The sequence below is a fragment of the Phoca vitulina genome, unplaced genomic scaffold (genome assembly GCF_004348235.1).
Source record: "Phoca vitulina isolate PV1807 unplaced genomic scaffold, GSC_HSeal_1.0 scaffold11, whole genome shotgun sequence".
Taxonomy (NCBI): Eukaryota; Metazoa; Chordata; class Mammalia; order Carnivora; family Phocidae; genus Phoca; species Phoca vitulina.
Genome location: NW_022589714.1, coordinates 49,016,459 through 49,043,489, shown reverse-complemented (window position 1 = coordinate 49,043,489; position 27,031 = coordinate 49,016,459). Strand labels below are relative to the sequence as shown.

The window sequence follows — 27,031 nt, the reverse complement described above, 5'->3', positions numbered from 1 at the left end:
TGGGTTTTCTGTGCTTGATGCCTGCTCAATTGCCACTGTTGCCCTTGGTTTGTTTTCTTTCAGGATCAAGGTGGGTGCTTTCATGTAAAATCTGATTTTTAATTCCTTTTCTGGCAGTTCTTTCTTGGCATCTTAGCTTTGCATAATTATACCCACAGTGGAACCAGCATCTTCAAGTCACCAAGATAAATCCTCTGACTCCAATATCACATGATCTCATTCTGCTAGTTAACAAAAAATGTCCAAGGCCAGCCACAACAGAGCCTAATGAACCACACAATATTGAATCCCACGCATAGGGAATGTTTTCAACATCTAAAATTCCTGGGAGTAAAGGGCTAGAATAAAATTAAAAAGAGCCCTGCCCTTGGCGTTCTCCGCTGGGCTCAGGTGTGGTGGCCTCGGGCTCCAGGGAGTGCCTGCGGCCCCACCCGGCCAAGGATTTTTTCTCTTTAATATTTTCAATATCATCCAAATGTTGCATCCAGTGTTGTAGTTAGAAAATCTGATATCAGTCTCTCTCTCTGGAATCTTAGAATTTTCTCATTGCCTTTGATCTTTGAAATTTGTATCTAAATTTTTATGTAAATTTACATTTAAATTTGTATCTAAATTTACAATTTGTAAATATTGTATCTAAAATGGGTTTTTCCTTCTCTTGCTATAGGACATTATGGATCCCCTGTATATTTTCATTCTGGGGATTCACCTCTTTATTTCTGTAAATCTTTCCTACGTACTGTTTTAATTTTTTTTCTCTTTATGAAATTCCTATTATCCCTATTCGGGCATTTCTCTCCCCAGTCTCTTTTGACTTCTCTATTTCAACTTCTTCCTTCTTATATCTTTTACTCTAGGAGAGTTCTTCAGTGTAGTCCTCCCACTTACTCATTTGTTTTTCTGTTGTATCTCTCCCATTATTTATTCCCATTAGTAGGATTTTTATTTTGACTTTCATATTTTTTCATGCCTAGAACTTCTATATAGCTTTCTCTGTATTATAATAGCTTTTCTTATTTTTTAATGCATTTTTCATGCTTATTTTAAGGGGCTATTCTATATTTTCTGATACTCCTTTAGGGACACATATGGACCTATTTGTTGTTTTTCTTTCAAGGTGTGCAACTCCCCAAAGGGAGGGAGTTATAATTTTGGCCTTTGGGTGCCCATCTACGTCAGTGTAAAGAGAGGAAGGGCCCAAGTTCTAGGACAGCACAAAACCAGTTACCACCATTTTGGTGTCACCTTACTGGTGACAGCTCAGGTCAGGGCTTTGGGCTACAGAGCCCCGGAAGGGGCCAGGCCTCTCTCTGAGTCAGCCCCAGGGTAGAGGGAATGTGGAAGAGTGAATGACCCCAGCTTCAGGTGCATCTATTGTCCTCTCCCCTCCCCGCTCCAGCAGGGATTTCAACCTAGACTTTCTCCCCAACCCTCTACTGCTCTATGAGCAATCAGGATCTTGCCCCTGTTTTTTGCATTATGGGGCAGGCAATAATTGGTCAAGGGCAACAGCAGGGAAAAGCAAGAGCAGACTGCCTTTAATGAATCTTCTCACAGCGGGCAAGCCACGCTAAAACAACTGACAGTCACTAGGGATTCCCCGGAGTTTCCCTCCACGGCTTCTCCAGGGTTGGTTTTTAGAGTTGGGAACCAAGAACACATGTTAATTTATCCTGACAGGAAGCAGGTCTCTCCATTATTTCCCTATAATATTTATGTATGAACTACATTCCCCCCTATATAGAAATACCAAGGGGTCGTGGTTCATTGACTCTTTGTTATATAATCCCATCTCTCCTCCGGATGCTAGCACAGTATTAAATAAACACTTTTCAAATAAATAAATAGATTTCTCTGTATTAAAGAAAAAAAAGAAAGAAAGAAAGAAAGAAAGAAAGAGAAAGAAAGAAAGAAAGAAAGAAAGAAAGAAAGAAAGAAAGAAAGAAAAAGAAAGAAAGAAAGGAGGGAGGGAGGGAGGGTGGGAGGAAAGGAAGGAAGGAAGGAAGATAAAACCTCTAACAAATAAAAATCAATGAAGTGGGGGCGCCTGAGCGGCGCAGTCAGTCAAGCCTCCGACTCTTGGTTTCTGCTCAGGTCTGATCTCAGGGTGGTGAGATAGAGCCCCGCATTGGGCTCTGTGCTCAGCGCTGAGTTTGCTTGGGACTCTCTCCCTCCCCCACCCCTCACACTCCCCCTGCCCCTCCCCCGCCCCTCCCGAGTGTGCCTTTGAGCGCTCTCTCCCTCTTTCTCTCTCTCAAATAAGTCTTAAAAAAAAAAAAAAATCAATGAAGTGAATACCAGTGGTTCTAGGGAGAGACGTTCCAGTCCTGGAAACAAATACTGAAAATAAGTACAGGCTCAATAGATTGTTGAGTAAAGTGTCTGCTCTTTGAATATGACATAAATTCAGTTACTCTAAATTGTCTAAAACACTGACTTTGAGATAAACGTAGTTGTATCCACCATGTTCTCTGGAGCATAATAATAAGTTGAGGTAGGTGTTAGGAGATATTATTCATTCAACACATATTTATGAAACACCTACTATGTTCTGGGGACACAGAAAAGAACAGGACACGGCCCCTTCCTCCTAGGACCGGGCCATCCAATACAGTCACCACCTGCCACAGGTGGCCATTGACCACTTGTAATATGGCCAGTCCTGAGATATAATATAAGTAGAAAACCACTAGATTTCGAAGACTTTGTAAAAAATATATGTATTATATATATATTTAAAATTATATATACAAATATATATAATGTTAATAGTTTTTATATTGATTGATGGTTAATTGGCAATATTTTGGATATGTTGAGTTTTTTAAATATATTATTAATTTCACTGTTTCTTATTCCTTTTTTAAAGTGGCTACTAGAAAATTTGATATTGAATATGTAACTCTCATTACATTTCTATTGGACAGTTCTGCTCTGGTTGCTCTTGGTTGACTACCAATTAACCATTCAATCCTTTTCTTTGATTCTTCAATTTAGCAGTCGGCTTGCCAGGGGCGGGGCCGGGGGTTTGGGGGGTGGGCCTGTAATCACCTAAACATTCCACCAGAGGGCGACCTTACCTTTCACTGTTTCAGTTCTGGACCTTAGATCTATTTTGTGTATGTATACATGTATTTAACTACTTTTAGTCTATTTTGCCTCAGGCACTGTGCTAGGCTCCGGGACCGCAGTTTTGGTTCCTGCCATCCCAGATCTTCCCATTTATCAGGAAGTCTATAAACAGCTAATTATGATGTGAAAAGAAAGAAGAATCAAAGCCATTATATTACTGTGCAATATGAATGTTCATATGGTCTTCAACTTTCTGGGGTGACCCTTACTTAGTAATTAATTAAATAGTTCCAACCCAGGTAATTTCAGGAATTCAAGTGGTCTAGTTCTCTCTTCAGAATTCCCTGGACAGAGAAGTGATACAAACTTGTGTTTCCATATGCCAGGTGCTTGATAATCTCTTGCTCCAACCTCCCGCTCCAGGCACACTGTTTCAGCCACTTTGAGGCTGCTCTCATAGCAGGTGTCTTATTGGTCACGTTTTCAGGCTCTGAACTGTCATGTTGCTGGAAGCTGCTTGCTTCCCCTAGAACTTTCTCCTCCCATATTCTGACTTCTCTAAATCCCAGACCTCTTATCTCCTGGGAACAAACTAAAAATTTTAAGCTAAAATCACTCTTTGTTCTCACTTCGGCAGCACATATACTAAAATCACTCTTCCTTTATATCTGTAGTTCGAAATATAAAAATTAAAACTCATATGTGAAAAAAGTAACTTTTTAAATATATATATACACACACACACACACACACACACACACACACACACACACACACACACATATATATATATATATATATATATATATATATATATGACTGGTCTCATTATACTCTGGAGCAACAATTCCAAATGATGGTAAGAAAACCCCAAACCAGGCTTTTAAAGGTATAGATGCAGCTCTTCCCATTTAAAAGAGATATTTTTGAAAAGATTCATCTCTCCTTTGGGAAAGACCAAGTCTTTCAGGGTTTCTCCTCTTTCCCCTTCTCCTTCCCTCTTTCTCGAATGACATCCTGGGACAGAATGACATCCTGGGACAGAAGAAGTTTGTATAACATTATGACTGTGGGAAGCTGTGTCTGGGTGGCATTTTTCTCTTTTCTGATGGTTCTCTACTTTCAGTATCACCTTGATCATTGGCCTCTGCCCTCTCTCCCTCCATTATCAAAGTTTCTGTGGCTAGTCTAATTGGTGATCAATTCTCCTTGGCAAAGGCAACAGAGCTCAGCCACCTTCCCCACTGATGGGCCCCAGCACAGCGTGGCTCTTGCTGCATATCCCTTAGATCTTGATGTATGTGCCACTTGATCCTGGGCTTGTGTGGCCCTCGAATCCAGGCCAATTCTACCCTCTCCATGACTACCTTGAAAATCAATTTACTGAAAATCAACTCTCTAAAAATCAATTCACAGGGACACCTGGCTGGCTCAGTTGGTAGAGCATCTGACTCTTGATCTCAGGGTTGTAAGTTTGAGCCCCATGTTGGGTGTAGAGATTACTTAAAAATAAAATCTTTTAAAAAATTTATAATATAAAAATAAAAATAAACTCACCAAATGGCCAACCAATCAGAAATTAATTCACCAAATCACAGTTTTCTTATTTTATTAATTTATCAAAAACTTGATTCTTTATAAAGTTTTTGTCACTTTATATATTGAATTAAGTGGTTTTACAGCATTTGGAGTTTTTTTTAATTTTATTTAATTAGTTTTCCTTTTGTCTTCATATTAGCTTGTAAAGTAATGATCAGTTTGCCAAATGTTACGAATACAAGATGATAATGGCTGTAGAGTTTTTTTTTTTTTTAAAGATTTTATTTATTTATTTGAGAGAGAGAGAATGAGAGAGAACACATGAGAGGGGGGAGGGTCAGAGGCAGAAGCAGACTCCCCGCCGAGCAGGGAGCCCGATGCGGGACCCGATCCAGGGACTCCAGGATCATGACCTGAGCCGAAGGCAGTCGCTCAACCAACTGAGCCACCCAGGCGCCCCAAGGCTGTAGAGTTTTTTAATTGCCCCAAATGTCCTCACAAAAACAGATCAATTGGGATAGCAAAGAAAAGTAACCAGAGACAATGTCTTTAACAAAGTAAGGACAAGGCAGTCCCTGGAACTCTAGAACATGTATGGGTAGGTCCAAACAACCACACAGGATCCTATAGGTTCTAGCCCTCTGTGGAGGTAGTAGAAGGATGAAAAAGGAGAGTTTTGATGTTTTTAAGATCTCAGAAACACAGAACTGGCCAGTTAATACTCACCTACAAAAGAAGATGGTCCCAGCCTAAAATGCACACTCAGCAAGAAACTCTAAAAACCAAGCCGAGCCTGAAATTCTAAAACCAAGAATTTCAGAAACCTCTTTTTCTCTTACCAATGTCTGACTTTCAAGACTATGGCTTCGCTCTACCTGTCAATATTCTGTTTTGGAATTGTTTCTCTTCGAAGTTCTGTGATAAAAATCCAAATGTTCCCCAAGACAATGAGTATCTCTCTCCAAAGAAGACATACAAATGGCTAACAGACACATGAAAAAATGTTCAACATCATTAGCCATCAGGGAAATTCAAATCAAAACCACATTGAGATACCACCTCACACCAGTCAGAATGGCAAAAATTAACAAGGCAGGAAACAAGTGTTGGAGAAGATGTGGAGAAAGGGGAACCTTCTTACCCTGTTGGTGGCAATGCAAGTTGCTATAGCCACTCTGGAAAACAGTGTGGAGGTTCCCCAAAAAGTTAAAAATAGAGCTACCCTCTGACCCAGCAATTGCACTACTGGGTATTTACCCCAAAGATACAGATGTAGTGAAAAGAAGGGGCACATGCACCCCAATGTTTATAGCAGCAATGTCCACAATAGCCAAACTGTGGAAGGAGCTGAGATGCCCTTCAACAGATGAATGGATAAAGAAGATGTGGTCCATATATACAATGGAATATTACTCAGCCATCAGAAATGATGAATACCCACCATTTGAATCACCATGGATGGAACTGGAGGGGATTACACTAAGTGAAATAAGCCAAACAGAGAAAGACAATTACCATATGGTTTCACTTATATGTGGAACATAAGGAACAACAGAAGGACATTAGGAAAAGGAAGGGAAAACTGAAGGGGTGGATATCGGAGGGGAAGATGAACCATGGGAGACTATGGAATCTGGGAAACAAACTGAGGGTTTCAGAGGGGAGCGGGGTGGAGGGATGCACCAGCTTGTTGATGGGTTTTAAGGAGGGTACATGTTGCAAGGAGCACTGGGTGTTATACGCAAACAATGAATCATGGAACATTACATCAAAAACTAATGAAGTACTGTATGGTAACTAATATAACATAATAAAAATTAAAAAATAAATTAAAAAAATGTTAAAAAAAAAGTATCTCTGGATGAATAGGCATAAGATCACATCCAAAGATGTGTGAAAAAGAAAATATTAAGACCTTCAGTACATTAATATTTTATAATAAAATATTATCCCTATTTGTTTCACAAAGACATGTGACTTCCACCTGTCTCTACTAACTTTGAGTATTTCTCTCATAATGAAAAAGCATGTTAATATGTTTTCCTAAATCAAAGGTCAATTTTCTCCTTGAGATCAATTACATTTCTAGAACATGAAAGCAACTTCCAGCACTATGTATTTAAAATAGTAATCTTTTATAGTTTTAGTTTCTATCTTTAAATCTTTGATCCATTTTGAGTTAATTTTGTATATGATAAGAGTCCAACACCATCCTTTTGCATGTGGGTGGCTTTTTCCCAGCACCCTTTGTTGAAAAGTCTGTTCTTTCTTCCATTGAATGATCTTGCCCATCTTGTTGAAAATCATTGACTATATAGGCAAGAGTTTATTTGGGGGCTCTCTATTTTATTCCATTGGTCTATGTGTCTGTCTTTATGACAGTTCCATACTGTTTCGATTACTGTAGCTTTGTGGTAAGTTTTGAAATGAGTAAGTGTGACACCTCCAACTCTTTTCCCTTTTTTAAGATTGTTTTGGCATTTGGGGACCCCTTGAGATTCCATATGAATTTCAGGATGTATAATTCTATTCCTGCAAAAAAAAAAATTAGGATATTGATAAGGATTGCACTGAGTCTGTAGATTGCTCTGGATAATATTGACGTTTTAATAATAAGTCCTCCAATCCATGAACATGGAATGTCTTTCCATTTATTTACATCTTCTTTAACTTCTTTCAGCAATGTTTTTTTTTATCTTTTCCCCCCAAAAGACAGAACAATCATATATAAGATTACTTTATTCCTGCATCGTCTCAATTGTTTCTTCCTTATATTTGCCCTTTTCCTTTCCTACTTGGCGAGATTTGGCTTTATGTTCAAGGATCTTTTTGCCATTTCTTGTGGTCTAGTGATACCCACCTTGCTAGGGTGAATGCCCACATGGACAGTTGTGCCATTCGCCTTCTCTTGCTGTACTCGTTCAACGTAGATGACATATTCCTTCTGTAAACCTGGACGACTTTGCCAATTTGCTGACCTTTGTAGTATTCTCACACAACCTGTACTTCATCATCCTTTCAGATGGGCATGGATCAAACGTGTACTTCTGTCTCAGCTCTTTGAAAAAAGGGGAAGACATAATTTTCCTGAGAATGTGGCAAGGTGCATTGAGATGCCTTTTATGATTCTTGCTCTGGTGAGAAGTCACAAAGATCGAACTTCATTTTGGCTGCTGGCACTTCAGCAATGGCCGCAAAAGGCTCAGCAATGTCTTTTTGGTTTTCAGTGCATACAGCATTCACCTCCTTGGTTAGGTTAATTCCTAAGAATTTTATTCTTTTTGATGCTATTGTGAATAGAATTGTTTTATTTGTTGGATTGTTCATTGTTAGTGTATATAAACACAACTGATTTTTTATTGAAGTATAGTATATACATACAATATTGTATTCATTTCAGCTGTACAACATAGTGATTCAACATTTATATACATCAGTAAATGACCAGCATGATAAGTCTGTCACCATACACAGTTATTGCAATATTGACTATATTCCCTATGCTGTAGTTTACCTCCCCATGACTTACTTATTTTATAACTAGAAGTTTATACCTCTTAATTCCCTTCCATCTATTTCACCCCCCCCCCCCCCGGCAACCACCAGTTTGTGCTCTGTATTTATGAGTCTGTTTCTGTTTTGCTCATTCATTTGCTTTGTTTTTTAGACTCCACATATAAATGAAATTATATGGTATTTGTCTTTCTCTGTCTAAATTATTTCACTTAGCATAATATCCTCTAGGTCCATCCATGTTGCTGCAAATGGCAAGATTTCATTCTTTTTTATAGCTGAGTAATATTCCATTTTACATATATACCACATTTTCTTTATCCATTCATCAGTCAATGGACTGAGGTTGCTTCCCTTTCTTGGCTATTATAAATAATACTGCAATAAACATAGGGGTGTATATATCTTTTTTGAATTAGTGTTTTCATTTTCTTCGGGTGAATACCCAGAATTGGAATTGCTAGATTGTATGGTATTTCTGTTTTTAATTTTCTGGGGAACCTCCATACTATTTTCCATAGTGGCTGCACCATTCACATTCCCACCAATAGTGTGCAGGGTTCCCTTTTCTTTACATCCTCGCCAATGCCTATTATTTCTTATCTTTTTGATACTAGCTATTCTGACAGGTGTGAGGCAATATCTCATTGTGGTTTTGATTTGCATTAGAAACACAACTGGATTTGTGTGGATTTTGTACCTTGCTACTTTGTGAAATTCATTTATTTATTGTTTTGGGGGGAATTTTGGGGTGTTGTACTTATAAAATCATGCATCTTTGAACAGAGATAATATTAGTCTTTCCAATTTGGATGTCCTTTTTTTCCCCTTAGCTTGTTTAATTGCTCTGGTTAGAATTTCTAGTGCTATTTTGAGTAGTGGCTAAAGCAGGCATCCTTATCTTGTTGCTGAAATTATAGGAAAAGCTTTCTGTTTCTCACCATTGACTTTGCTATTAGCCGTGCGATTTTCATTTATGGCTTTTATTATGCTGGGGTCGTTTCCTTCTACTCCTAGTTTGTTGAGTGTTTTCACCACAAAAGAGTGTCAAAATTTTGTCAAATGTTTTTTTGCATCAATTGAAGTGGAACATTGGGCTTTTTCGTCCATTCTGTTAGTGTCATATATAACATTAATTTTCATATGTTGAACCATGGTTGCATACCAAGAATAAATCCTACTTGGTGTGCATTCTTTTGATATGCTCCTGGATTCAGTTTGCTAGTATTTTGTTGAGGATTTTTGCATCAATATTCATAAGGGATATTGGCCTGTAGTTTTCTTTTCTGGTAGTGTCTTTGTTTGGCTTTGGTATCAGACAACAATAGTGTCATAGAAGAAGTTAGGATGTATTCCCCTTCTTTTCAGTTCTTTGAGTTTGAGGAGTATTGGTATTAGTTCTTTAACATTTAGTAGAATTCACCAGTGAAACCATCAACTCCAGGGCTTTTCCTTGTCCAAAGGTTTTTTTAATTACTGATTTAACCTTACTAGTTATAGGTCTACTCAGATTTTCTATTTCTTGTTGGTTCAGTCTAGGTAGGTTTTGTGTTTCTAGGTATTTGTCCATTCCATCTAGGTTATCCAATTAGTTGATTATCTAAATGTTCATGGTACTGTCTTTTAATCCTTTTTGTTTCTGTGGAATCAGTAGAAATGTCCCTAATTCATTCTCTCTTTTTTAAAGATTTTATGTATTTGAGAGAGAAAGAGAGTAGTGAGCAAGCACGGGGCAGTGGGGGGGGGGGGAAGGGAGGGGCAGAAGGAGAGGAAGAAGCAGACTCCTCACTGAGCAGGGAGCCCTACGACAGGCTGGATTCCAGGACCCTGAGATCATGACCTGAGCAGAAGGCAGATGCTTAACCAACTGAGCCACCCAGGCGCCCCCCACCCCCATTCATTTCTAACTAGCAATTTGAATCTTCTCTCTCTTTTTTCAGTCAATCCATATAATGGTTTCTCAATTTTGTTAATCTTTTTGAAGAAGCAACTTTTGGGTTTATTTATTTTCAGTATATTTTTCTCTTCTCTATTTTATTTATCTCTGTTTTAATCTTTATTATTTCCTTCCATCTGCCAGCTTTGGGTTGTTTGTTCTTTTGCTAGTTCCTAAGGTTGTGAAGTAGGTGATTGGTTTGAGGTCTTTCTTCTTCTTTTTTTAAGATTTTATTTATTTATTTGAAAGAGAGAATGAGAGAGAGGGCATGATAGGGGCGAGAGTCAGAGGGAGAAGTAGACTTCCTGCTGAGCAGGGAGCCCCATGCAAGACTCCATCCCAGGATTCCAGGATCATGATGTGAGCCTAAGGCAGACATTTAACCAAATGAACCACCCAGGCGCCCCAAGGTCTTTTTCCTTTTTTTTTTTTTTTAAGATTTTATTTATTTATTTGTCAGAGAGAGAGAGTGAGAGAGCACAAGCAGGGGGAGCGGGAAGCAGAGGGAGAAGCAGGATCCCCGCTGAGCAAGGGGCCTGATGTGGGACTCAATCTGAGGACCCTGGGATCATGACCTGAGCTGAAGGCAGCCGCTTAACCAACTGAGCCACCCAGGCGCCCCCTTTTTTCCTTTTTAATGTGTTTACAGATATAAATTTACCTGTTAGCGCAGCCCTTACTGCTGGTATGCTGCACTGTGTGTTTTGGATTAGTTTTCACTCATTGAAGTATTTTCTAATTTCCCTTGTGATTCTTCTTTGATCCATTAGTTGTTTGAGTGTTTTATTTAATTTCCACAAATTTGTGAATGTTCCAGTTTGTCTTCTGTTGTCTCTAAATGATATTTTAAATTAATGCATCACATTTTTAAATATATTCTGCTGGTATTTAGGTTAAATATTCTATCTGGAGGTTGAGGTAATTTTCATTGATCAATCAAGATACATTCCACACCTCTTGAGGTCAAGTTTCTCTACGGCAATGCTTGAAAGGTGAAAAGATATTTTAACTTACACCAGGCTTTAAGAAACCTTTATGAAATTTATTTCTACATTTCCAGCATGCAACACAACAAAACTGAGGTATATTTAAGATGTAATACTAGAGGGGCGCCTGGGTGGCTCAGTCGTTAAGCGTCTGCCTTCGGCTCAGGTCATGATCCCAAGGTCCTGGGATCGAGCCCCGCATCGGGCTCCCTGCTCCGCGGGAAGCCTGCTTCTCCCTCTCACACTCCCCTTGCTTGTGCTCCCTCTCTCGCTGCCTCTCTCTCTGTCAAATAAATAAATAAAATCTTAAAAAAAAAAAAAAAAAGATGTAATACTAGAAACAGAAGAGAGAGAACCTAACTGTGGAAAAGAGAAAGAAATAAGGGAAGGCTTCCTGGAGGAGACGACACATGAGCCGAGACTGTCCAATAGCAGGAAAGGAATCAGAGAGAATAGCACCACTCTCCATTTCCCCAATTCTTTCTGTCCCTACCATGCCTCCACCTGAGGCCTTTCCCCACTAGTGAGATTCTGCCCCTCCCTGGACCCCACATGAAATATCACCTCCCCCTGAAGCCTTCATGCCCCCTCCTCTTCCAGCTGCCAGCAGAATTGATTGCTTTCCCCTTAATACGACCACCCCCTCTAAAGATCACTGAATCACCCTTTAGCATTGAGTTACATTTTATATATTCATATATATGTACGCATGTTTATTTACCTTTTTCTTTTCCCTGTGAAAGGCCTATTGTTCAATGTTCAGAAATCATTTAGTTAAATCCTCTCCTTTCATAAGTGAGAACACCAAGGCCTAGAAAGGTTCTGTGACCAAGGTCACCTAACTCACAATTTGAAAAGATAGTTTTTAAAAATCCAGCCCTGAGGTGAGACGTTTTGAGAATAGCTAGAACCATGCACATTAAATATACTGTCAAAGGTTCAAAATAGCTAAAGTAAAAACCAATGAACCACTAAAGTAATTAGTAAAAATTTATTGTGCACACACCAAAAATACAGTTTGCAAACCGGGAGCTCTCAAACCAGAGCATGGAATGAGGCTCAGGATATATTGTTATAAAGCAACTTGTGCCGTGAGAACGCAGTGACTGTTTATTCTTCACAGATTGGCTGCAATACGAGATTTTTCAGTGGTCCCTTCATATCATCCATGGGAACCAGTTCAAGTTTTGCTTATCATTTCCAGAAGCTCAAACAAGAAATGATCTAGGTCAACTTAGCCTTGCAAAATAAGCTAAATTATGCTTTGTTTGTATGATCATACTGGTTACTCTGCTTAGAATTTTCAAGGCTAGTCTCCGTTCGGTTTTGATTTTTAATAGGCTGTATCTCTCAATAAATGCGGGACAGCCAGCGAAAGCTCCCCAATACGAAGCAGCGCTATCTGGGCGGCACTAGGACCCCGGGGGCTCCAGGTTAGCTCTCCCCGCTGGCGGGTGGTGGCGCGGGTTTAAGGTCCGGCGGGAGCGGGAAGCAAGGGGAGGGCGAGCCGGGTGGGCGGGTAACGACGGTCGCGGCTGCCCTGCTCCGCCCCCGGGACCGCGCGGACCTAGGCGGGCGAGCGGGGAGTGGGAGTCGGGCGGCGCCCCCCCTCCTCCGCCCGGCTCAGCGCCGCCGCTCCCCGCAGCGCACGCTCCTGCCGCGGGGACGCTGAGGGCGCCGGCTGTCTCCCGGGGCGCGGCGCCTGGTGGACAGACACATCGTAAACGGGAGAGGGGAGCGCGCGCTTCCGCGGGGACGGGGAAAGACACGCCGGTGACCGAGCTGAGGCGGCGGCCACGCCGGAAAAGGGCTGAAGCGGGTCAGGAAGCAGACGCGGGCCGAGGGCTGGCAGCGCAGACGGGACGCCGGGCGGGGGCGTGGCCACGCGCGCCAGGCTGAGCGTGTGGGCGGGGCTCACCGGCGCAGAGGCGTGGGGCGGGAAGGGGGCGCTGGGGCTGGGGCTGGGGTTGAGGGGCGGGGGAGAGCGAGGGCAGGACCAGAAGGGGCTGAGCCCCAGAGGAGAGAAGGCGAGGTCGGCGGGGACACGCAGGCCAGCACCTGGTTGGCCGTGGGGGCGTGGGGAGCCCAGGAGGCGGGGTGCAGGCGTGGCCCGTGGGACAGAGAGGTGCCGACGGAGCCTCCCAGCACAGCACCGCCTCTGGGCGGTGTAGGAAGAAACGCTGGTGGGGAAGATGGGTCTGAGATGTCTGAGGGACACCAGGTGGCCGGTTACTATAAATGTCTGGAGGCCACGAGAAGGCGCTGAGATCATTTAGGAGAGCGGATCCCGGGAGACGAGAGCAAAGGACTGCACCTCAGGAACCTGGACAGTTGTGATGTTGGCTAACAGAGAAAGATCCTGGGAAGGAAACCTGAAAGTGAAGAGCAGGTATTAGGAGAAATGGACAGAGAAGTGTTCCGGAAACTGAGGTTAAGAAGGTGACCTAAACCAATGGTAGCAATGACTTCGGAAGATGAAGGAAAGGCAGGTTGAAGTGTGGGTTTGGAAATCAGGGAGACATGGGGAGAGCAGGCTGGCTCCAGGACGGGGAGCAGGAGCAGGACCAGGACGGGCTGAGAAGTAAGGGGGGTGAGGATGAGTGTGGAGCCTAAGATCCTTGGGGGCTGAGATGGCATTTGACCTGTCTTGATTTCCCATCGCTGGTACAGAGTAGTGTTTGAGCTGAATTGTGCTGTTCTTTTAGGAAGTCTGAGTATAAAGGGAAGAGAGCTGAGCTGTGCGCTGAGTCAAGAAGATTGTTCAAGGCTTCTTTCTGTCAACTTGTACAGAGGAGGAGATTGGGTACACCAACTTGAGGAGACCAGAGACAATAGCAGTGAGGGGTGGAGGAGTGAGCTGTGAACAAAAACAAGGACTCTTGTCACAGAGAAAAGATGATGTGACAGCTTTTGTTTCCTCTTTTCTTGGGAAAGTGGAAGGCAAGGTCGTCTGCTAAGAATGAGATGGTGGATAAATTGGATAGGAATTAAGAGAGTAATGTTGTTTAAAAGGCAAGTTGCTGGGGTAATTAGGTGAGAGAAATGCCCAAAGACAAGTCATAGGAATGGTAAATTGTTGGGGGCCTTATACAAGATTTTGCAGGGTCACAGATCTGCTAAATGGCATCATTTTCTCTAGCAGTGATCAGCTGCTGGATAGCAGAGAGTGCTGGATGCCAGCCCAAGGAGTCTGGATTTATCTTCTAGGCCACCAGGTCCCAAGTCCTGCTCACCAGAATCTCCTAGAAATCTTCCCTAAAGCACAGATTCCGCAGAATCACTGCCCAGAGATTCAGATCCTGAGTGGGTGTTGAGGTCTGGAAATCTGTATTTTTAATTAGCTCCCTACTGATTCCCATGTAGCCAGGTAAGAGTTGGCAGATCCTGAAGACTTTTTCCATCTTATTGAGGTATAATTGACAAATAGGAATTATATATATTAATTATATATATTTAAGGTGTTCAACTTGATGTTTTGATATATGTATACATTGTGAAATGATCGCACAATCAAGCTAATTAACATATCCATCACTCCACAGGATAGCCAGAGTCTTTGTGTGTGTGTATGTTGAGAACACTTGAGATCTACCCTCAAGAAATTTCAAGTATGCAATACAGCATTGTTAACTATATCACCACGCTGTACGTAAGATCTCCAGAACGTATTCATCTTGGATAATTGAAAATTTCTACCCTTTGACCAATAGCTCTCCATTTCCACCTCCCCCTAGCCCCTAGTTACCACCATTCTACTCTCTGCCTCTATGAGTTTAACTATCTTAGATTCCACATGTGAGATCATGCAGTATTTGTCTTTCTGTGTCTGCCTTATTTTACTTAGCATAATGTTTGCTATATAGCTAATTAGCATGTGTATTATGTATAATATAATATATAATATTTTAATATATATACAATATATTATATATCTATTATATATATTCATACATATATACCATGGATATATATACTCAGAAGTGGGATTGCTGGATCATATGGTAGTTCTATTTTTAATTTTTTGAGGACCCTCCATACTGTTTTCCATAATGGCTGTACCAATTTACATTCCCACTACCAGTGTACAAGGATTGCCTTTTCTCCACATCCTCAGCAACACTAATTTTTGTCTTTTGATAATAGCCATCCTAACAGGTATGAGATGATATCTCTTCTCATATGTCAAGGAGTTTTCCCCCTATTTTCTTCTAGGATTTTACGGTTTCAAGTCTTATGTTTAAGTCTTTAATCTATTTTGAGTTGATTTTTGCATATGGTGCAAGACAAGGGCCCAGTTTCATTCTTCTGCATATAGATATCCAATTTTCCCAACAATATTTATTGAAGAGACTCTCTTTTCCCCATTGAGTGTTTTTGAAACTCTTGTTGAAGACCAATTGACCATAGATAGATGCATAGATGCACTGATTTATTTCTGGGCCCTCTATTCTATTCCATTTTCCTATATGTCTGTTTTTTTACTGGTACCATACTGTTTTGATTGTAATGTATTTTGAAATTAGGCAAGGCCTCTCTCCCATGGGGCTGGAGGGTCCCTTTTCTCTTAGCCAGGGCTGGAGGCCAACATCAGCCCTTGAGGGTCATTGTCAGGGCTGCCACATGCTGGCAGCCTTGTTTTCCTGCCTCAGACATCTGGAGTTGCTGGAAGCTCCCACTTGGTCTATACCAGGCATGCTAGCCCCACAGCCAGACTAGGGGCTGAAGTGGCAACATGGGGCCTCTGGCTCTCCTTAGATAGTGCCAGGCTCTCATGAGCTGATCCTGGCCTGTGCTGCCCCAAAAGTAACTTAGCCCCTTGCCTACCCTATAGGCAACGCCTAACAAACACCTAAACAGGTAGTCATCTACCACAAAGATGCCTGTGAAGGAGTGGGGCCTCTCACCTCTTGCTCTCCTACTAAACAACTTCTTTGGCTCCTGTGGGATATCATTGGGAGAGGAGAGGGTGTCCAAAAGTGGGGACTTCTGCTGTAGAAGGGGTATCCGAGGCCACCTAACTCAGGGAGGATCACCATTTTTCCCTGTGTGATTAGCTTGGGTGTTGCCAGGCCACTCTATCCACCCACTCAGAGCTGTCTCCTACACAGAGTCCCATACAGGATTGTGAGGCATGGGGTGGTGAAGAGCTGTGAGTGGGTGCTGGAGAAGAAGGAGCACCACAGGCATCAGGGCAAAGAGGTTAGACCTGACAGTACACTGGCCAAAGTGCAAGCCCCACTTCTAAGCAGTTAGCTGCATCTAATTGCACAGCTTGGGCTCCACACAGTTGCAAATGGGAAGTTTTCTGTGTTGAAGTGCCTACTTCATCAGCTGACAAAGTAATGTTTTAGAAAAGTTTTCAAGTTCTAACAGTTTTTCTTCACTAATAAAAGTTCTGAAAGCATTTTATTTTATTCTAAAAGCAATAAATCACTTTCTGTGAAAAAAAAAAAAAGGAAATGTGATGCCTCCAGCTTTCTTCTTATTGCTCAAGATTGTTTTGTCTATTTGGGGTCTTCTGTGTTTCATGTAATTAAGATTATTTTTTCTAGGGGTGCCTGGGTGGCTCAGTCGGTTAATCGTCTGCCTCAGATCATGATCCTGCTCATCCAGGAGCCTGCTTCTCCCTCTCTCTCTGTCACTCCTCCTGCTTGTGCTGTCTGTCAAATAAATAAATAAAATCTTTTTTTAAAAAAAGATTATTTTTTCTATTTCTGTAAAGAATTCCATTGGGATTATCTGTAAATTACCTTAGTAGTCTGGACCAATCCATCCTTCCAATCCATGAACATTGAGGTCTTTTCTTTTATCTGTGTCTGCTTTGATTTCCTTCATCAATGTTTTAGAATTTTCAGTGGACAAATTTTTCATCTCTTTGGTTAAGTTTATTCCTAAGTATTTTAGTCTTTTTGTTGCTATGTGATTAGGATTGTTTCCTTAATTTTCTTTTCAGAGAGTTCATTGTTAGTGTATAGAAACATCACTGATTTTCACACATTGATTTTGTTTCCTACAACTTTACTGGATTCATTTATTAGTTCTAATAGTTTTGTTGTTGTTGTTGTTGAGTCTTTGGAGTTTTCTACATATATGATCATGTCATCTGAAAACAGAGATAAATTTATTTCTTTCTTTCTGTTTTGAATGCCTTTCATTTCTTTTTCTTGTCTAATTGCTCTGGCTAGGATTTCCAGTACTATGTTGAATAGAAGTGGCAAGAGTGGGCATCCTTGCCTTGTATCAGATCTTAGAAGAAAAGCTTTCAGGTTTTCCTCATTGATTATGTTAGCTATGGGCTTTTAATATATGGCCTTTATTGTGTTGAGGTAAGTTCCTCTACATCTATTTTGCTGATAGTGTTTATCCCAAATGGATGTTGTCAAATGCTTTTTCTGTGTCTATTCATCTATCATGAGATGATCATGTTTATCTTTCATTCTGTTAATATGATGTGTCATATTAATTGATTTGCCATTATTGAACCATTTTTTCATCCCACAGGTAAATCCCACTTGGTCATGGTATATAATCCTTTTAATGTGCTGTTGAATTGGTCTGCTAATATTCTATTGAGTATTTTAACATCTGTGTTCACTAGGGATATTGGTCTGTGGTTTTCTTTTCTTGTGTTATCTTTGTCTGGCTTTTGGTATTAGGGTGTTGCTGGGCTCATAAATGGTTTGGAAGTGTTCCCTCTATTTTTTGGAAGAGTTTTAGATGGATTGGTTTTAATTCTTCTTTAAATGTTTGGTAGAATTCATCCATTAAGCCATCTGGTCCTGGGCTTTTCTTTGTTGGGGGGTTTTTAATTATCCCTTCAATTTTCTTATCTGTTATTGGTCTGTTCAGGCTTTCTATTTCTTCTTGATTCCATTTTGTTATACGTTTCTAGGAGCTTCTCCATTTCTTCCAGGTTATCCAATTTGTTGGCATATAATTACTCATAAAGTTCCCTATGATCTTCTTTATTTCCATGGCATCCATTTAATGTCTCCTCTTTCATTTCTGATTTGATTTGTTTCTGTCTTCTCTCTTTTTCCTTAGTTTAGTTAAGGGTTTATCAATTTTTTTATCTTTTCGAAAAACCAATTCTCAGTTTTGTTGATAACCATCTATCGTCTATCCTCTATTTTATTTATTTCTGCTTTATTATTTCTTTCTATCTACTAACTTGGGGTTTAGTTTGTTCTTCTTTTTCTAGTTCCTTAAGGCATAAGGTTGTTTATTTGAGATCTTTTTTTGCTAAAAACTTCCCTCTTAGTATTACTTTTGCTGCATCCCATAAGTTTTAGTATGTTGTGTTTTCATTTTCCTTTTCTCAAGATATATTTTAAATGCCCTTTTGACCAATGGTTGTTGAAGTGTGGTCTTTGGTTTCCACTTATTTGTGAGTTTTCCCATTTTCTCACTGTTTTTGAGTTCATTTCATTCTATCATGATCGCAAAAGATACTTGAAATGATATTGATCTTAAATTTGTTAAAACTTGTTTTTTGACCCAGCATGTGATTTAATCCTGGAGAGTGTTCTGTGTGTGCTAGAGAAGAATATGTATTCTTATGCTGTTGGATGGAAAGTACTGTGTGTGTCCTTTAGGTCCATTTATTGTATAGTGTTGTTTAACTCCACTGTTTCTTTATTGATTTTCTGTCTGGAAATTCCACCCAGTATTGAAAGTGTATTGAAGTCTCCTACTATTATTGTATTGCCATCAATTTCTCCTTTCAGATGTGTCAATATCTGCTCTGTATACTTAGGTGCTCTGATGTTGGGTGCATTTATATTCACAATTGTTGTATCTTCCTATTGAATGACCCTTTTATCTTAATGTAATGACCTTCCTTGTCCCTAAAGACAGTTTTTTACTTAAAGTCTATTTTGTCTGATATACTTATAGCTACCTTATTTTCTTTTGGTTACTATTTGCATGGAGTATCTTTTTTCATTCCTTCATTTCAGTTTATGTGTATCTTTAAATCTAACGTAAGTTTCTTTTTTTTTTTTTTTTTGAGATTTTATTTATTTGTCAGAGAGAGAGAGAGAGAAAGAGCACAAGCGGGGGAAGCAGCAGGCAGAGGGAGAAGCAGCAGGCTCCCCACTGAGCAAGGAGCCTGATGCGGGACTTGATCCCAGGACCCTGGGATCATGACCTGAGTCGAAGGCAGCCACTTAACTGAATGAGCCTCCCAGATGTCCCTAAAGTAAGTTTCTTGATGTGGATAGAACTGGAGGGTATTATGCTGAGTGAAATAAGTCAGTCAGAGAAAGACAATTATCATATAGTTTCACTCATGTGAAATATAAGAAACAGGGCAGAGGACTGTAGGGGAAAGGAGGGAAAACAGAATGGGAAGTCATCAGGGAGAAAAACCATGAGAGACTCTTAACTACAGGAAACAAACAGGGTTGCTGGAGGGGAGGTTGGTGGGGAGATGGGGTAATTGGGTGATGAGCATTTAGGAGAGCATGTGATATGATGAGCACTGGGTGTTATACACAACTGATAAATTATTAAACACTACATCTGAAACTAAAAATGTACTATAAGTTGGCTAATTGAATTAAAATTTTAAAAAGTAATAATAAAGTAAGTTTCTTATAGACAGCATATAGTTGGATCTTGGATTTTTTATCCATTCAGTCACTCTATGTCTTTTGATTGGGGAGTTAAACCATTTACATTTACAGTAATTATTGATTGGGAAGGATTTAATATTACCATTTTGTTAACTGTTTTCTGTTTGTCTTATAGTTCTTTGTCCCTCTTTTTCTCTGTCTTCCTTTGTGTGGTTTTTTTTTTTTTTTTTTTGTATTAATAGGCTTTAGTTCCTTTTGTTTTGTGTAGCTTCTATAGGTATTTTCTTTGTAGTTACAATGGGGCTTATATAAATATCTTCTAGCTATAACACTCTGTTTTAAGCTGATAACAACTTAACTTCACTTGCATACAAAAACTCTACACTTTTACCTCTCCCCTACCCCCATATATGTTACTGATGTCACAATTTACATCTATTTATATTGTATATCCACTAATATGATTTTAGTTATAGTTACTTTAATGCTTTTGTCTTTTAACTTTTACACTAGATTTAAAAATGATTTGTTCATCAATGTTACAGTGATGCAGCATTCCATATTTGTCTATATTTTCACCTTTACCAATGTGTTTCATGCTTTCTTAAGTTATCATTTTGCTGTTAGCATCCTGTCATTTCACCTCCTTCTAACATTTCTTATAAGGCAGGTCTTAGTGGTGATGGACTCCCTCAGCATTTGTTTGTCTGAGAAAGTCTTTATCTTCCCTTCATTTTTGAAGGACAGTTTTTGCTGAATATAGCATTCTTGGTTGGCAGGATTTGTTTTCTTTCAGCACTTTAAATATATCATCCCACTCTTTTGGGCTGCAATATTTCTGCTGAAAAATCTACTGATAGTTTTATTGGGGTTTCCTAGTATGTGACAAGTTGCTTTTTTCCTGCTGCTTTCAAATTTCTCTCTTTGTCTTTGACTTTGATAATTTAATTATAATGTGCTTCAGTGTGGGTTTCTTTGGGTTCATCTTCTTTAATATCTTTAGGCTTCTTGGATCTTTAGGCTTCCCCAGATTTGGGAAGTTTTCAACATTATTTCTTTGAATAAGCATTCTGCCCCTTTGTCTCTCTCTCTCTCTTCTTCCTCTGAGACTCCCATAATGTTTATATTGGTCCATTTGATGATGTCCCCAGTCCCTTAAGCTATCTTCACTCTTTTCATTCTTTTTTCTTTTGGCTCCTCTGCCTGGATGACTTCCAGTGACTCGTTTTCAGTTTCACTAATACTTTCTTCTACTTGATCTAGTCTGCTGTTGAACACCTCTGTTGAATTTTTCAGTTCAGTTATTGTATTCTTCAACTTTATGATTTCTGTTTGGTACTTTAAAATTTTTCTAACTCTTTGTTGAAATTCTCACTTTGTTCATGCATTGCTCTCCTAACTTCAGTGAGCATCTTAATGATGATTATTTTGAATTCTCTGTTGGGTAAATCACATATTTCTATTTCATTAGGATTGATTTCAAGAAATTTATATCATCTTTTTGTTTGGAACATAGTTCCATTTCTTCATTTTCCTTGACTCTGTGTTGGTGTCTGTGTATTAGACAAAACAGCCACATCTCCTAGTCTTCATGGACTGGCCTCATACAGGAGAAGACCCTTACCAATCATCCCAACCAAAGATTATGGGTGTCTTTCAGATCTTTGTATGTGTTTCCAAACCATTGTCTGTGTACTTAGCAGCCACCAGGAATCTAGAATGTGACAAGTCCTGTCAGTGCCCCAAGACAGGTGAGATAGAAGCCAACTCCTTGAGTAGCAGCTGAAAAAGTTGGGTGCTGCATATGTGATCCAATTCCTTCTTTCCTCAGGGACAATCTGGGAGCTAGAGTTTATCACCCACTCATTCTGCACTGAGCCAAGGAGAAGAGCTGTGACAAATATCTGCATTCTTGTTCAGACCACATACTTTTAAACCATTGCTTTGCTCTCTGTAGTTCCCAGGGGCCTAGTGAATGTCAATCCCTGTCAGCTCTCAGAGACTGATGAGTTGGAAGCCAGTCTCTCCAGTAGCACCTGGAAAAGTTGGGGGGCTAGATGTGTAGTCCAACTCCTTCCAGGGAGAAGCTGGATGCTGGGCTTTATCACTGAAGTGAACTGAGGGAGAAGGAGCCATAGGAGGAACCCATAAACCTATTCAAAACCACCACTTGTTCTCTGTTGTCCCCGGGAAACTAGCAAATTCCAGGCCCTCTCCTATGGACAGGCTAATTAGAAGCCAGACCCTCAGTCAACAGCTAGAAAAGTCAGGGTGCTAGATGCGCAGTCTAATTCCTTCCAGAGAGAAGCTGGGAGCTGGGTTTTAGCACCTGCTCGCTCTGTGCTGAGCCAGGGAGAGGAGCTACAGGAAGTGCTTGCACACCCATTCAGTTTAGTTTTGTTGTGATATTTTCTCACTCTCCTGGCATGCACAAGGCAAAAATATAACAGGGTGGGTTGCAGGAAGTCCTTTCTTTTTTTTTTTTTTTTTTTTTTTTTTTAAGATTTTATTTATTTATTTGACAGAGAGAGACACAGCGAGAGGTCATGGGTACAGTTACTGTACCTTTACCTGACCCAGCTGCACCCTAGGGTATTTGTGCACAAAGTAAAAAAGGAAGAACTAAATTATTAAGGAGCTAGAAGCTCTGATTTGGGAAATTACTCTGAATTTTCTCTAGGGGCGCAATGGATACTTTCTGCCCTCTGGAGGGATCTATCCAAAAGAAGAAACTGCACTTGGAAATTGACCTATGAGCAGCACAGAAGATGAAGAAGGAGAAGAGGGGCCATCAAGCAGAGAAATGTGGAGGTACAGATAACATCTGACTATTTTGGGGATTCTTCAAGGAGCCTGAGAAGACATATTGCAGAAGAGGAACTTAAAGGACTAGTATTCCTACTGATGAAGCATGTAGGGGCTCAGAATACTGGGTTTGGGGATATCACTATAAATATGAAGATTCTGGACTTTTGTAGAAAAAATATTTAAGTTATTTAAAGAATAAGCCATATCAAACTTGCTTAATTTCCTTCATTTAAAAAAAAATAGTTATTAGATTCATATAACGAGAATGCTATTGTCTGTATATTTAATTTTTAGAAATTATTTGAGCAAATTTTTCATCCTTTTAATCAAGATTGAAAACATAGGTCATTTCACAGCCAGTTATATATTCTTTGTCCAAAGGCTATTACTCACTGACTTATAGTTAAAATTTCTTTTTTTTTTTTTACAGTTAAAATTTCTGCTAAATGTGCCACAAAGTGCTGCCTTGTCTCTCTCCCATTCTTCTCAATCCTTATTATATAATTCAAGGTCATGAATATTCCATTTGAAGGTTTATTTCCATCTGTTCAGTACCACCCATATCTCCTAGCCTAATTATATCATTTATATTTTAAACATCTAGAAATCAACTCTATAACGAAAATGTCTAAGAAATAATAATCTCATATGCCATTAGCTTTTCTTCCTCTTTACAGTTCTTAGTCAAGCCTAAAGTGAATACCTCCCCTTTGAAGAATGGACCCCTACAGCACCTCAGCCTTCTTGTGTACCATGTGACAGATTCTATCCAGGCCACATTCAACCCCACTGGTTCCTGAATGGACAGGAGGAAAACAGCTAGGGTTATGTCCACCAACCTTATCCATAATAAAGAGTGGATCTTCCAGATCCTGGTGATGCTGGCAATGACCCTTCAGCAGGGAGATGGCTGGACCTGCCAAGTGGAGCACCCCAGCCTGGATGGTTCTGTCACTGTGGAGTGGAGTGAGTTATTCCCTGATAACCATGTAGGCTCCAAATTCTGAGAACAGGGGATGTTCTAGCTCTGGGGTCCACTCATCTTGTCATGTGTCTACACACTGGGGTCATATCTACCCCCATCTTTTTCCTAGAGAAGTCCCTGAGAATAGTTCAGAGCTGGGGTAGCAGAGACTTGGCCACCCTGACCTAGGGGATGCTAAGGATTCATAGGTCTCTGCTCTTGTCAGAAAACCTAGGAAACTCAGACACCTTCCTGAATTACCCTCACACATGGGAACTGTTCTCTGCCTTTGGTCTTTTAGCTTAGTGAGTTATTTTGAGAGGCAGCTACCAGAATTAGCATGTGTGTCCTTTTTGAAGTCACAGCCTAATTTCCAGAACTTTGGGGTCCTTTCTACATTTCCTCCTTCTCCAAGGTATGTATCTGTCATAGCCTTCATATTGGTGTTCTACATCAGGTCTCAGAATCTCAGATAGTACCTGAGGGGGATGCAGCAGGTAGAGGTGAGACTGACCCCAGTCTGTGTTTCCCGGAGGAACACTGATTCTGCCCAGAGGAACGCTGGGTGGAATCTCAAGCTTTGTGCTGGGGCTCATCTTCCTTGTAGTGGGCATCTTAGTGCGTATGAGGAGCAAGAAAGGTAAGAAAACCTGAGAGGTGGCTGAGGTTTGCTTTCCCCTGACTTACTCACCCATCTTCCATGATAAGGAACTGACACACAAAAGCAATGCCAGAGAATCCTGGAGGCCACTGAAATCAGATTGTCAGGGAGCAAAAACAGCCTGGAGGGAGAGAGAAATTCCCAGGCTGGAATCTTATCTCAACCAGACGCATGGGGGCTGCAGATACTCAGGTCATGCCTAAGTTCATTTAGTAATGGATTAGTCTTCAACCAGCCCCTGCCTTACTTCCCAGGGATCAGACCATGGCAATGAAAATGAGATTGGAAAGTTTATCTAATTGTCTAAGATGCTTTTAATGGCTGAAGACATTCCCTTTTCTCCTTTCATTTTCACGTAATGAGAATCTTGAAAACCAAATAATACTCCTGCTTTGTTTTTCTTGGTGGGTGGGTTGCAGGAAGTCCTTTCTTTTTTTTTTTTTTTTTTTAAGATTTTATTTATTTATTTGACAGAGAGAGACACAGCGAGAGAGGGAACACAAGCAGAGGGAACACAAGCAGAGGGAGTGGGAAAGGGAGAAGCAGGCTTCCCGCGGAGCAGGGAGCCCGATGCGGGGCTCGATCCCAGGACCCTGGGATCATGACCTGAGCCAAAGGCAGACACTTAACGGCTGAGCCACCCAGGCACCCCGCAGAAACTCCTTTCATTGCACCGTTACTCTGAGTCATCTACTGGGAGAGGGTCTCAGGCCTGAGCCTCTCTTTAAACTTCAGCCCGTTAGCAAGTGTGGAAAACGAGCGTTACTTTATTCCACTGATGAGGGAAGCCCAAAAAAATTCTTATTTTTCATCAGGCTAAGACTCAGTCTCTCACCAAATTTTTCTTTCCTGAGCCTTAGAGGAAGAGAAGTCAGCAACCTGAGATAACTTTTCCTTTTACCTCTGCAGGTTCCTGATCTGACCCAAAGACCTCCATGTGCCCTGGAACAAGCATTTTTCTATCTTTCCTCAGTCCCAGAGGCTGGTTCTGGGACAGACTTCAGCCTCCCAAGAGGATGTTACTACCAAGTAATGGCTCTGAAACTAGTTTCTATAGTTGTTCTTCTTTGATTCCATGCACACTTTCTCTCAGGGCCCCTATCCAAGTTCCCTTCTTATAGTTCCATAAATAATAAAAGGTCAATGTTATTGTCTGTTTTCTCTTAAGAATATGCACCAAGTCATCTCTGCCATTGCTTTTTTTGTTTGAGGATTTTGGTAAACAATAGGAGTTCATGAAGAGGTTCATTGTTGTATATACACAGGCAAGAAGGAAAGCATGAAAAGGGGATATCCTAACTCGGGAAAGGTGGCAGATTGGACATGGACCTCCTCTGAATTCACCCTCTATCTTTGGGCTGTCCCAAAGATAGTGATTTGTGTTTGCTACTTTTATCCCTGTAGGTCTGGGACCATTCTTAGTTATTCAAGGATGAGCAGATGGTGAATTTTGTGTTATATGACCTATATTCACACAGCACTGATTCAACATATAACTTACAAAGAGCGTGTTTTACTATTACCATTAAGAAATCAAATTAAGGAGTGCCTGGGTGGCTCAGTTGATTGAGCGTCGGACTCCTGATTTTGGCTCAGGTCACAATCTCAGTCCTCGGATGGAGCCCTGCATCAGGCTCCCCGCTCAGTGGGATGTCTGCTTGAGGATTCTCTCTCTCCTTCTCCCTCTGCCCCTCCCTCTAAAGTAAATAAATAAATCTTTTTTAAAAAGAAATCAAGATCAGAATTTAAAATTGGAAATATAATGTAATAAACTTAAACCCTTTGTTTTGCATACCATGATAAATAGTCCTTGACCAAACAAGGCTTAGCCTTTTTAATGCAACAAGTTATAGAAGATACAGGTTTATCCTTTAAGTCTGTAGTCATCAGACCATCCAGGCCTCCTGTCCTTGTAATTCACAGTGTTAAAATGCTCAAAGCAGTAGATGCAGTTCTCTTTTTTAAACTTAGGTCTGCTTTTACAGTCCAAAATTATTTTGGGTTTTCTGTTTCATATGAAATTATCCTGAAAGTCGAGATAAGTTCTAAGTGGTCCTTTTTGCATAAACTATGGATTATTACCTCCTGAGGCACATACTGAGTGCTCAGAAGATCTCTGACGCACGGAGGTGGTGCCTCCTCTCTCCTTATAAGCAGCCCCAATATCTTGTTCGCCCCCCGGCCCCGCCCCTGGCCCCGCCCTCTGTCATTCCCGCTGCTTGCTCCCCTCCCGCTGCTCCCCTCCCATCATGCCTTGCGTGGGACCAGCTGCCCCCTTTCCAAGAGAGGCTGAGGGTGCAGACTTGGGTGTTACTGAGCTAGGAGTAAGCATAGCTGGGGTCTGCAGAAAGGATGGGATGATTAAGTGGGGGAGCCCAGGAAGAGAGGCACCGAGCATGGCGAATCAACCGTGACTCCCATAACCTGTTGTGTGTGTGCATTGCTTCGTTTAACCCTCATAACTCAAAGGTTTTTTTCTTTTCCTTATGTCTTCCAGGTGCATTTGCAGTGGCTGCCGTGAGGCAGACAGTGGGGAGAGAATGAGGCAGAGCCAGGGCAGGGAGGAGCTCTGAATCCAGGACATATTTCCCTATCTGGTGGTGGGAAAAGGGGTGGAAGTGAAACAGCTCAGCGGGGCTCAGCCATCCAGAAAATGTCGGAAGGAGCATCTCAGTGTCTGGGAAAGAGGCGAGAAGCGACGCGGCTGAGAAAGTCCTAACCTATGTGGGGTTCAGGGATAAGAGGAAGAGAACAAAAATGGAGACATGATAATCACCTTCCTTTTAATGGGATTGATTGGAAATACGCCTTTGAAATTGATCCTGGAACATTTTTTATTTGTAGTAACTTTTGTGAATGGATAATTTTCTTCATAATTTCATGTTGATTTTTTGTATCATATAAGAATTCACTTGATTGTTAAGTAATGATATATTTTACCCTTTCATTCCTTTGATAATTTTGGAGGAATCTGAT

General features: G+C 40.7%; 1 long non-coding RNA gene, 1 other non-coding gene and 1 pseudogene across 3 annotated transcripts; 2 read left to right on the top strand and 1 right to left on the bottom strand.

The window, feature by feature from the left end:
* Positions 1–7,349: 7,349 nt before the first annotated feature.
* LOC116635824 lies at positions 7,350–9,316 on the bottom strand (annotated as a pseudogene).
* Positions 9,317–13,170: 3,854 nt separating this feature from the next.
* Positions 13,171–26,877, top strand: LOC116635706. 2 transcript variants are annotated; one of them, XR_004300204.1, is made up of 5 exons: positions 13,171–13,435; positions 22,303–22,433; positions 23,108–23,396; positions 24,965–25,084; positions 26,553–26,877. It is a non-coding gene; the product is annotated as an uncharacterized LOC116635706 (long non-coding RNA). The 2 variants fall into 2 exon arrangements; XR_004300203.1 differs by lacking the exon at positions 13,171–13,435 and adding an exon at positions 19,176–19,246.
* On the top strand, positions 15,574–15,701 carry LOC116635924. Its single transcript, XR_004300235.1, has one exon.
* Positions 26,878–27,031: the final 154 nt, after the last annotated feature.